The sequence below is a fragment of the Antechinus flavipes genome, chromosome 1 (assembly GCF_016432865.1).
Source record: "Antechinus flavipes isolate AdamAnt ecotype Samford, QLD, Australia chromosome 1, AdamAnt_v2, whole genome shotgun sequence".
Taxonomy (NCBI): Eukaryota; Metazoa; Chordata; class Mammalia; order Dasyuromorphia; family Dasyuridae; genus Antechinus; species Antechinus flavipes.
The window spans coordinates 313,285,250-313,298,352 of record NC_067398.1 but is presented as its reverse complement, the minus strand read 5'-3'; the positions used below and the strand labels follow the sequence as shown (position 1 = coordinate 313,298,352).

At 38.9% G+C, this 13,103-nt stretch overlaps 1 protein-coding gene across 3 annotated transcripts in view; it reads right to left on the bottom strand.

Annotated features, from left to right (window-relative positions):
• Positions 1–13,103, bottom strand: part of FAM219A (family with sequence similarity 219 member A) — a 102,529-nt gene that overhangs the window by 19,082 nt on the left and 70,344 nt on the right. The gene's annotated exons all lie outside the window — the stretch shown is intronic.

The following is a 13,103-nucleotide window of genomic DNA, read 5'->3' as shown; positions in this document are numbered from 1 at the left end:
TCCCTTGAGGGAAAGCTTGATGGAGACTGTGATATGTCTCTTCCCTACTTGCCACTTCCCTCCCCCCAACCTTTTTCCTAACTTCAGTGCAGGAGACAGTCTGGGCCCCATTAATCATACTATGTTCTACAAATGTTTCAAGGCCCAACTCAATTCCCATCTTCCTTATTAAACCTTATTCAATTATTCAAGCCCACCTAAATCTCCCTATTATTATTAACATATTAATTTTATTATCAATATATTAATATTATATAAATGCCTAATTTAGATTTTTCTCTTATTGTGAATATAGGGTATGAGAGAAAGGGTAGGATGGAAAGGAAAGAGAGGGAGTGGTTATTCTTCCTGAGCATACATCTAGACCCTGATTAGCAGGGTTTGGGGGATAAAGTAGAAGAGAGCCCCTCAGAACCTGTCTAGTTAAAGGACACTCCTATTTTGCAGATATCCATTTCTTCTGTGTGTTAACTCAGGGCCATACTTTATTATGCACCTTTTCCACTCTCAATTTTCTGGTCCCCTAAAGCCAATGACACAAATGACAGCTTCAAGGTCTTCTGCAAGTGGCTGGGGCCCCAGGCTACTTCCCAGACTGCCTTCTTAGCCCAGACAGAATTTTGGCCAGCAGCACAGCCCAGGGTTTGGTTCTCCCAATTAATTCCTTCTTAGAGCCAGAGGGATATTGACAGGCACAAGAGGATGGAAGCAAATACTTCATTGTCTAGCCTGTCTGGTGCATTAACTGTGAGCACTTTAAACAGTTGCAGGGGCAACCAAGGCTTTGCTCCAATTCACAGGAAAAAAGTGGGGCCAGAGAGCAAAGGGAGCTGGCTTCTCCTCCTACTCCATCTCTAATGCCTTAGTTTTCCTATTGAGCAGATGCAAACCCCAGGCTGCTACTACAAGCACACCAAAATACAACTGATTCCTGAACTCTGAGATGAAGGTGTTAAACCAAAGATCTAAAGCCAGTATGGCCCATCCCAATGGACCTTCCTCCTAAATTAATGTTCACCTATTTAGTTTGTCACAATTACTCCCCAACTAGTACTCCCTGAAGTTCACATCATCCCAATCTTTCCATCTTTTTTTCATGTCACAAAATACTCTCCAGGAAATTTTCCCTTTGATGCAGTTTGAGTGGTCTAGATTCCTGGTGGTCTGGAGGTTAGTGACAATAAGAGAGTTGCTAGATTACCCTTTTAATCGGTTGCAGGTTTTAGGAGTGAAAGAATTTGCTCATTTCTGAATTATTAGTTGCAAAATGAAAAGTTTATTGTTGGATAAAAATCAGTTTACCAAGAGACTGACTTCTATAGGTACAGATTTTTGGGAAAATGGAATTTTGCACTGCGAATACAGTTCTCAGTGGACAGAAGGTCCTGACAGCTGAGTGAGCTATCTAGGTTTATCTGCAAAAGACCTTCATTGAAGGAAGGCTGTTATATTGGGTGTCTTGGTGGAAGCTGGGACAGCCTCAGCAGGTCAGATCTGGGGCTGGGACAGCCCAGATTCCCAGGCTTAGAGTCTTATCAGCCTGGATCTCTTATTGGAATTAACAATACTTCAAAAGGGGTGCTTTTTGAACAGGATTTCTTTTTTTTATTATTATAGTTTTTTATTTACAAGATATATGCATGGGTAATTTTTCAGTATTGACAATTGCAAAAGCTTTTGTTTCAATTTTTTCCCTCCTCCCCACCCCCTCCCCGAGATGGCAGGTAGACTAATACATGTTAAATATGTTAAAGTATATATTAAATACAATATATGTATATATGTCCATACAGTTATTTTGCTGTACAAGAAGAATCAGACTTTGAAATAGTGTAAAATTAACCTGTGAAGGAAATCAAAAAATGCAGGCAGACAAAAATAGAGGGATTGGGAATTCTATGTAGTGGTTCACGCTCATTTCCCAGAGTTCTTTCACTGGGTGTAGCTGGTTCTATTCATTACTGCACTATTGGAACTGATTTGGTTCATCTCATTGTTGAAGAGAGACACGTTCATCAGAACTGATCATCATATATTATTGTTGTTGAAGTATATAATGATCTCCTGGTCCTGCTCATTTCACTCAGCATTGGTTCATGTAAATCTCTCCAGCTCTTTCTGAAATCAACCTGCTGATCATTTCTTACAGAACAACAATATTCCATAACATTCCTATACCATAATTTAGTCAGCCACTTCTTAGCCACTACTAAATGGTTTTGATGATCACTGCTTTAGAATATATTTTTAGATCTGGTACAGGTAGGCCACCTTCCTTTGCATTTTTTTTCATTAATTCCCTTGAAATTCTTAAGCTTTTATTCTTCCAAATGAATTCTTATTTTTTTTAACCTCTACAAAATAATTTGGCAGTTTGATTGGTATGGCACTGAATACTAGATTATAATAATTATTAATAATAGATTAGAATTGTCATTTTTATTATATTAGCTCTGCCTACTCATGAGTACTTGATCTTCTTTCAATTATTTAGATCTAACTTTATGTGAAAAGTGTTTTGCAATTGTGTTCATATAGTTCCTGGCTTTGTCTTGGCAGATAAACTCCCAAATATTTTATATTATCTACAGTTACTTTACATGGGATTTCTCTTTCTATTTCTTGCTGCTAGGCTTTGTTGGTAACATATAGCAATGCCATAATTTATGTGGATTTATTTTATATTCTGCAATCTTCATTTTTTCTATCAGTTTTTTTTCTTGATTCTTTAAATATGTCATCTTATCATCTGCAAAGAGTAATAGTTTTATTTCCTCATTATCTACTCTAATTCCTTCAATTTCTTTTTCTTCTCTTATTGCTAAAGCTAACATTTCTAATACAATATTGAATAATAGTGGTGATAATGGGCAACCCTGATCTTATTGGGAATACCTTTAACTTATCCCCATTCTTGCTGTTAGTTTTAGGTTGATGTTACTTAACATTTTAAATAAAATTCCAATTATTTCTATGTTCTCTAGAACATTTTTTTAAATTAGGAACGGGTGGTGTATTTTGTCAAATGCTTTTTCTGCATCTATTGAGATAATCATATGATTTCTGTTAGTTTGGTTATTGATATGGTCAATTATGCTGATAGTTTTCCTGATATTGAACCAACCCTGCATTCTTTTATAAATCCTACTTGGTCATACTATCTCATCTTGCTGATAAATTGCTGTAATCTCTTTGCTATTTACATTAATATTAATTAGGGAAATTCATCTACAATTTTCTTTCTCTGTTTTGGCCCTTGCTGGCTTAGGTATCAGCACCAGATCTGTGTCATAAAAGAAATTTAGTAGCATCCTCATTTGCAAAATGAGAATACTACTACTTGTGTTACATACCTCAAAGTGTTGTCATAGACTACAGAACTTAGGAAAAGAAGGGAACTTAAAAGATTCTTTGAGGAGAATGATTTCTAACCTGTATCACTATTATCATGGTCAATTTCCCCTATGGTCTACCACCAATAGAGAAAATGGGGAAGGCAAAGTATTGTAGTGGAAGGACTGAGGAGGGGGGACTAGAAATGAGGGTACAGCTCCACAAACTCTAGTCATATGGACATTGGAATCTGTTTCATTTCTGTTAAACTAAGCTCAAGGAAGAATAGATGCCTAGGATAGAAATAATGGCTTGAAGAAGAACTTGTGAGGGATGATAATTAACTGTTATGGTAGTCTCTGAACCTCAAAGGCATTTCTATACTCAGACTATAGAATTCTCTATAGCTCTGGAAAAAAACTGTCACCGAAACTGGGAAGCTGACAATGTCTGTCTTAATATCTGTTGTCCCAGTATCAGTCCCAGCTCCTCTTCCCTGGCAAATAATGTCTTCATTTGTTCTTCATTAACCAGCCTCACCTTCAAAGACAGTGCTTTATCCTTTATCCATCCCAACCAGTGGTTCCTACTGGAGTTATTACAAAGGTTTTTCAACTTCTTATGTAAATACATAAATAAGCAAGCATACCTCCTAAACATTAAACACTAAAATTAGATCTCAAACATGCCTTCCTATTTTTAAAAATTTAATTAGATGTTGTGATGATTAATAAAATTCAGGTTGATTTAAAATCATTACTGAATTCAAAGGTTTTTTTTTTTAAATCATTATGCATTTTCCTCAATCATGTGGAAGTCTATAAAATTTATTTATGTTAAAAATGGGTCACTATACTTAAAAAGCTTAAAACTATGACTACAATCTAAACCAGTTTTCTCCTCTATTAAACTCCGCTCTTGTCCAGCTATCAGGAGGACTTTATATGAAAAACTAATTCATTCAGAAGTTAATGACAGATCAGGCCTTCATGTGCCATCCATCCATCTCAGGAGAATAAACATTTAAGTTCTAAAGGAAAATTTCAGGCAATCTGGTAGGCCAATGGGGAGACCTCAATGCCTTTTCACATTCAACTATTCAGGCAGCTCCCTTCTCTGCCCATGCTTCACAGAACTGGTCAGACAGAAGTCTGGGCTGGCCTACATTGCAAAGGATGGTCTCCCACAGATCCAAGATCCATAATGACCTCAATACTAGGCCCACTGTATCTGAGGATTCAATGAGGTAGGAAAACAGTCCCATTATCTGAAATAAGAAGGTGGGAAACAAGTATGTTTGTTAAAGGAGAAAAAAAAGAAACTGACCAATATGTTGAAGAAGTAAGCCTTTTTCACCATCAGCATATACTGAGGTAGCCCTTCTCCAGCATCCTCTGGCCCTTATGAGTCTGAACCATACACTCTTGCCCTTGATGCTAAGCTGTTCTTTATTGTTCTTGGGCTGTTTTCCTTCACAGTCACTGAGAGGTCCCTAGAGAAGGATCCCAATCTGCTTCTTTGTCTTCTTTTCAGCAGAGAGGCACAGGGCACAGAGCTTAATAGTGGGCTGGGTCAGTTAATTTGGCTTGATTGATTCTCAAACACCAGGGAGGAGAGGGACCTGAAGTAAATGAGAGAACTCCTATGGCTTAAAGTTGTTGCTTGCCAACTCTCCCTTTTCTTTTTCTGCAGTGTTCCAGTGTCAAAGAAGTTCTTTAGCTTGGCAAGGCTGAAGAGCAAGAGAGGACCAGGTGTTCATATGGCAAATATCAGAACCATTTTGTCTGTCCCCTAAGAGTGATGAATAGGAGGGAAAGGAGGGAGAATATACTTAGTAGGGAGGTAGTAGACTAGAATGGGCAGAGCTGCCAGCTTGGGCTGAGTTGCCATTTCTAAAACATAGACAAGAAGACATTCTGAGGTATGTGGGGGAGAGCTAATACATGTTGAAACTATTAGTGGCACAGACCCAGACAAAAACATTGCTTGGCAATTAGAGAGCAGAATGTTGAAGAAATATCAGCTGTGAGATATGGACAAGGAAGAGATAAAAAAGGGCAGAAGAAAAAGGTCTTTTGAATTAGAAGAGATGCAGCTGCTGGGTAAACACAGAGGACAGGGTGGACATAGGTAGGAGAGGGTTGGTTTGACATGTTTTAGGTTGCCCTTTGGAGTGAGGTTGAAAGCTCAGGCCCAGAACCCAGTGCTGCTGGTAGGTGCAGAGGTCCTGGAGGCCTCCTGAAGCAAAGGACTGACTAAAATTGGCTGGGCTTGGATCAAGCCAAGTGCCTGTCCCTTCCTGCATGTGGAACATAGTGCTCCCAGTGGAACCTGACACAGCTGTAGTTTTGCCAGGTTGAAGAATTCAGTCCCAAGTGCTCCCTGAAAATGTGATGAGAACCCCTACAGATCTCAGAAATTTAATTCTTCCTCTTTATTTCACGACTCTGCCATGGTTTAGTTAGGCAACCCTGATCACCATCCCTGCTGTAGTGAGGAATAGGATGTGAGTAGCTATTCTGTTGTCCTTAAGGTATTCCAGCTAGAAAACACAGGAAAGATCAGAGCTTGCTCACACTGAGTATGGCCAGCACCTCTGTGGAGAATTACAGTTTTTCTGGAAAGGAGCTCCAATTGGTCATCCACGGTCCTAATTTCCATATGCCCAATTTTAATATACAATAAGTGTTTGGTTCACTTTGTTTAAAAGCAATATGCCAATCCTTCTTCCCTTCCTCTGCTTCCAGGAGAGCCCGGGGAAGTGTCAGATCTGAAGCAAGTGCTATTTTCCTATAGTTCCATCTCAGCTGATTTATCATCTCAGTGCCTGTTGCATCCCTAATGTAGAGAAGACTAGGCCAGGGAGAGCACCTGATGGGGCTTGATTTAAGCTGCTTATCTTCCAATGAGTGGCAAAGGCACTTCTCAGATTAAGCCTCCTAGCAGGAGCCTGATGGACCTCACTTCTTTCTCCTTCTCCCCCCATACTCAACTCTTGCATGCATGGAGTAGTTCAGACTATACTAAGACAGTAAAGGAAGAGAGTTTAAAAAGAGGAAGAGGAGAGAGAGAACATGAATTCTGACTCCAGGTGAATTTAGAAAGATGTGTCTGTTCCCAGTATCAGCCTTCCTTTAAGCTATGTATACCTGGAGCCATAAAGGATCATTCAGGCCTCACTCTGAAGCCTGAGCATGGGATAGAATTACATCCCCCTTTTCAATGGTCCTATGGACCATTACATATTATATAACTATGGCTTCAAATAATTGGCACTGCCCATCAGAGAGGTGAAGTTGCCTGAAGCAGGAGATGGCCTGACCTTTCTACTGATGAGCAAAAGGGTGGCTCTAGTTCTGATTCCCAGAAAGCAAAGGGCTTGTGGACTAAATAGCAGGAGCAGCGTTTCCAACCTGGGGAAAGGAATAACTCAGCATGTATTAATCCTTAATCTCTTCAGCATCTGAAATTTCTAACTATACACTCCTTCTATATAGACCTTTCTCCCTGGTTTTCATGACACTATTCTCTCAGTTGATTCTACTTCTACAAGATTTCTTTGTAACCATTTCCACACTCCCGCCCAGCCTGAAATCCTAATTTGACTCTCAGTTTCTAACTTCTCCCCTTTTTACCCACCTACTCTCCACAAAGATGCCAAAATATCTACAATCATTCTTTTACTGAAGAACTTCAATACCTCCCTATTTTCTCTTGGATAAAATACAATCTTCATGACATTTGAAGCCCTTTGCAATTTGGCTCCTGAATAACTTTCTAGTAGGCTTGTCACCATTACCACTCAGAATCTATATTTTAATCAAAGTGATCTTATTGCTATTCCCAGAATTTAGCATACATATATGCTTGCATGCACACACAGACACACACAGACACACACATCTGTTTACATGTTGTAAACCTCAACAGAATGTATGTTCCTGGAAGGCAGGGACTTTATTTTCATCTTTTTATTTTCAGTCCCTTAGATAGTTTTTTATACATGATAGATACTTTGTAAATGTTTATTGCATTAGATTGTTACATAATGATAGCTAACATTTATTTAGCACTTTATGGTTTACAAAGTGTGCTACCTAAGTTATCTAACTATATTCTCTAACATCCCTGTACCACATTTCAGTTTATAGGTAAGAAAACTGTGATTTTCTGGTCCTGGCTAATCCTGCTGGGGTCTAATGTGCCATGCCATCAACTAAGCCTGGGTTGTGGTATCTGAGCCTTTCCAATCCAAAGTAGTGTGAGAACTCTTATTTCCTTCACCCCAGTTCCCTGATGGGAGATGAGAAAGCTTTGTCAAAACTGAATTTTCCAAAGAAAATAGCAGTCATGAGTATCAAGCCTGGAAAGCACAAGTGAAGTCTCCAAAAAGAAGCAAAAGATTCTAAGCAAACTTCTTTGCTCTCATGAACCCACACCATATACTTCACATATGACTTCTCCAGCATTGGCTTAAAGTAAAGACTATTGCAGGAAGCTTAGGTGGAGATATCCAAGCTGACAACCTACTAGTGTTTAGTGGTTAGTGAGCCCATTCAGAGGGACTGTGGGGAGAGGTCTAGCCATTCCCATTCCCATTACAAAGAAAAGAAAAATTAAGGCATAAAAATTCTGACAGTAGACTAAGCAGACTTTCTTTACAGTACTGTGATCTGAAGATGGGAGGAACCTGTTAGGCTAACCATGACATATAAGGCACATGTGCTGGGGAGCATGGTATATCAAATTAATGTAATAATATTAAAATGGCACATTCTCAGGGTTCTAGATGCCTGAATTTCTCAAATACCCCACCTCTGAAGGAAGTGCACTTTTAAATATGTTCTTATAATTGTCGAACTTCATATCTAAGAAGAAATTAAGAATTTCCCCCAGAAAATAGAGAACCAGAGAAATAAAGTGGCAGATTAAGACCAGAAGTGGAATGAACCACCAGTTCAGTGTTTCCCCATTCCAACACACTGCTTCTTGTATTTATTCTGATAATGGATTTGGAAAGAGGTACAACAGGAAAAAAAGAACAGGGATAAAAAGGACTTTTCTGGGTGGAAAACATTTATTTCAGGAATGCCTAGAGATTGGTACTAAGACCAATATTATTTTTTTATTTTATATATACACACACACATCACATAATTATTAAGTAATTCCTTATTGATCTGAAAGAGGGATTGCAAAGTGAAATTTCCAGTTCTGTTGGTGACACAACCTTTTTATATAGCAAGAAGCCAAGCTGAGAAGGGATAGACTTGTAGACCTGTAGGATGCTTCTGTGTGGTAAATTATAAGGTAACGGATTAAAAAATAAACCCAAATGATTATTAAAAGGTAATGAGTTCTAAGTTATCAGTATTGATCCAGAAAAAAGGACATATCTGTTCCCTGAATACACTGGTCCAATGGCCCACTGCAGTCAAAGATCAAAGGTTGGCCATTGGAAGAAATGGGACCAAAGACAGAATGAAAGCGATTTTTTTTCCCTTGTGTAAATCAAGGAACAATGTCTAAGTTGCTGCCTCCCCTCTCTTCATCATTTACTATTTCCAGGAATACCAATTCATGATCACTGTATGTCAAGGCTTGACATAATAAAATTGGAGAAGGTCCCAAGAAGGGCAATTAAAATAATCAAGAGGATTGAAGGAATGAATGATGGAGAAGTTACCAAGGAAGGACAGACTAATATAATTAGGACTCTTCAGTCTTCAAGATGAAGCTTGAAAGGTGACAGGATCAAAGTTTATAAAATCAGACAAGGCATGAATAAGATATACTTGGATTTGTTCCTGAATCCCAGAATATTCCAACTGGGAGGTTGGTAAGGTTAAACTCTGGGGTTGATTACATCTTAGAGTCTAAAAGGAGAAATCTACAAATGGTGTGACTAGAGGGGAAGGATGGGAATAAGAATTTTTATAAAGAGTCTGGCATTGCTGTTCAGTTGCTTCAATCAGTATGACTTTTTGTGACCCCATGTGGGGTGTTTTTGGCAATGATACTGTAGTGATTTGCCATTTCCTTCTCCAGTTCATTTTACAGATGAAGAAACTGAGGCAAACAGGGTTAAGTGACCAAGGGGATCCTTTTCATCCTAGCTCATATGTCCTTGTTTGGCCAGAATCAGGTTCATCTGTAATCCTCCGACTTCCTCTCAATTTGCAAATGCCTCCCTGAAAAGTCTGAACTTTCAGGGTCAAAAAGAAAATATAAAGGAGGCCAGAGGGAAAATACTTCCTGCTCTAAAATCAGATTGACTCATAGAGCATTGACAAAGAATATTTTTTATTCCATTTGAGGTTTTCTTGGCAAAGTTACTGGAGTGGTTTGCCATTTCCTTCTCCAGCTCATTTTACAGGTGAAGAAACTGAGGCTTGCCTAGGGTGAAATGACTAGTTCTGGGTCACTCAGCTAGTAAGTATCTGAAGCCAAATTTGAACCCAGATTCTCCTGACTCCAGAACCCCAGTGTCTCCTGACACCTACTGTGTCTATTGTCACTAATCTGCTTTGACTTCAGATAATTCTCTGATTCTTCAAATCTTGCCTGAGTAACTAAGTGAACTGGTCTAGACTCTGCCTAGCAATCCTTGTCTTTTTGATGCTTGAGATATGAAGTGAGAAAAACAGTTCATAAAGCTTGAATATGGTAATTTCAGGATTGATTTAAAATAGTCTCATTTTATGTTCATTTGGGGAGCCCAAAGTAACACCCAAAACAGAGACACATGATAGGTCAGTATAGAAAACACTCCTAAGTGGTCCGACCATTGCACTGTATCACATTTTAGGAGGGCACTGACAAGAAAATGCATTTTAGTCAGTCAACAAACAAGCCCTTAGTACACCTCACACCAGGCACCAAGTGCTTAGGATATAAAAATGGTGAAGGAGCACCAAAACTAGTACTGATGGATAAAAGCTTTAAGGAGGCAGATTTTTCTTATAAAATATACAAAAGTATTTTCCAATATAAGAATGTCTTCATAAGAGTGAGTTTTCTGCTTTTCAGCATTCAAGAAGAAACTTGATGCACTTTGCAAAGGTGTGATTATAGAGAGAATTCAAAATAATCATAGGGGTTTTACTGGATGTTATCTAAAGTCCTTTTTTAAATGGTGAACAAAAGCTGATTTTATTTTATTTTATTGGTAAGGCAATTGGGATTAAGTGACACAGGATCACACAGCTAGAAAGTGTTAAGTGTGAGGCCTCAGGTCCTTCCTGACTTGAGGGCTAGTACTCTTATCTACTGCACCATCTAGCTGCCGCTTTACAATACTCCTACAATAATGATTCATTTAGAAGGCATTAAGGTTTACAAAGAGTTTTCCTTATAATATCTCCAAGAGTTAGGGTACCATATATCTTTGTTTTCTAGATGAGGAAACTGAGGCTCAAAGGAATTAAGGGTCTTGCCCACAGTTAGATAGTGTCTTAGGCAGGATTCAAACTTATTCTCCTGGCTCCAGATCCAATATACCAGTCATTATGTCAAACTGCCTCTTGTGGGAATATAATTTTTACTACTTAATTGTGAGGCACAGAGTAGAAGTTTAGAAATCTTAAGGTTCATCTCTCACTTTTAAACATTAATATCACAGAGAATTAGCAGTCTCCCTTAAACTTTCTTGGTATTTCCATCAGACAAGGGACTGAACTGGAGAGATCATGGACTGAATCAGTATTGTCTTACTGGTTGTCATTTTTAATGAGAGGAATTATATCTTCTTTGTCTAGATGTGGAAGCTGATGCCAAGAGGTTAATTGGGTCAGATCTGGGAACAGAACAGACTCATGTCTAAATGAGAATCTAAATACCTTGCATGAAGTCAAGTTGTCAATGGGAAACCCATGTAAAAAATGTAAAAGTATCAATTTTTTTTTCTTCAGTCAATAATCATTTATTAAACACCTAACGTATATCCAACATTGTTAAACATGTAATAAAATTTTTCATGTTATTCTTGTTGAAAAGATGGAGAGATGTGTATCTGATAATAACAAAAGAGGTGCTTAGAAGGCTCAGTTTCAAAATGGTAGGAGATCTCTAGGGGAAGGTACCAGGGATTTCTGCTTGGTTCCCAAAGTATCAATTCTAATTCGATAGGAATTAAGGTCAGTCTTAAGATAGCCATGTTCTTCAGTTCAGTGGAAAAGGAACATACTGATGAGAATTGTCTGTAGAGGCTGGGCAGGATGCAACAGTGAAAGACAGAGGTCTAGGCTTCAGTATAGTAAGAGAATAGTACTCTGAAACTATAAGAAGCTCCATGTTGCCCCTTCTAAGGGGGACTCTTTGCATGGTAAGGACAAAGAGAAAGAAGCTTACTATGGAGAACCAAGCTGGGTGGTCTGTAGGACTCAGAAGGCATGGTGGAAGGGTGAGGAGAGTAGGGGGGAAGACGGAGAAGAGAACTGAGCCTTTCCTGTCCCATATATTAGTAGCAAAGAAGATGGTGAGAGAGTAAAGTGAATAGTTCCATTAATGCAATTATCAGAAGATTTCTTTCCACTGGACACATCTTGGAAGGACTCAAAGGGTCCCTGGTGACAAGGGATGACCATTCTAATTTTACTGAGAACAGGGCGTATTTCTTGGGATCCTTAGGGATCACAGCAGGAGTTAATTGGGTATATGTAAATCTCTGAGAGGTCCAAGAAAATACATTTTAGGGGATCTTGTGAATGTGGATGGAAAAAATTATATCTTTCTTTTCACTAATCTTTAGCTGAAATCTGTTATTTCCTTTAATCATTTAAAAGCAGTATTCCTAGGAGTCCATAGACATCACCAATCTGCTAAAGGAGTCCTTGATACAAAAGAGTAACCTTGATACAAAAGAGAACGCTTTAATCAGAATGCTCAAATGGACTAGGGGCAAACATTCCAGTCTCAGATTTGCAACTATAGCTTTCTTGAGTCCATAACCAGGTAAGAACCTCATTCTTAGCTCAATGACCTCAGAGTACCCTTTTTACCCTGAGATTTTTTCAGTTAGGGTGTCAGCAACACAGGCTGCCCCAGCAACTGCTCATCTTCCTCTAATTTGTTCCCCATTACCTATCTTGCCTCTGTCCTCAGCCCCCACACATCACCCCCTGCTAAAAATTATTCCAATTGTTCTTGCTCCTTCCGCCTCCTCACACAATTATAGCCATTCCCAACTTAGCCTCTTTTCTCAAGAAGGCCCCTCTCCCAGAGCATCTACCCATTTTCCCCTGGTATTTCCAAAGGGCCACTGACACAAATGTAAAGCTTAAAACTCCTCGTCAGCCACTAACCAGTGGCCTGACATCCAAAACTGGTTAAGTCTTGCCTTCCCAAGAGAAATTCCTTGAGGACAAAGGCTATGATACTTGGACTCCCAAAAGCATAAGAATGAGCTTTCTACATTCATAGCAGATGATCAGCTATTACTAGTTAACTGATAGATTGATTATGTTTCCAGGGAATAGGAACTGCTTTCCCTCAAGGGAAAGAAGCACATAGCCCAAGGCTAGCTCCTAGCTCTACTTTTTTAGTTCCAAAGGCCAGAGGGAACAAAACCCCAGGCTTTAAGATATCCTAGAGACCAGTTCTTATTTCTTTTTTGTCATATTTTAAGAAAATCTTGTCAGGGATAGAAGTGTTTGAGGAACCTGAGGCCACTGATCCTCAGGAACTGTTTTGGAGAGATCAGATAGATGAAGGTTTCTGACATATTGGTATTCATTTTGAGAGTAACTCCTCCAAGACCCTAGATACAAGAG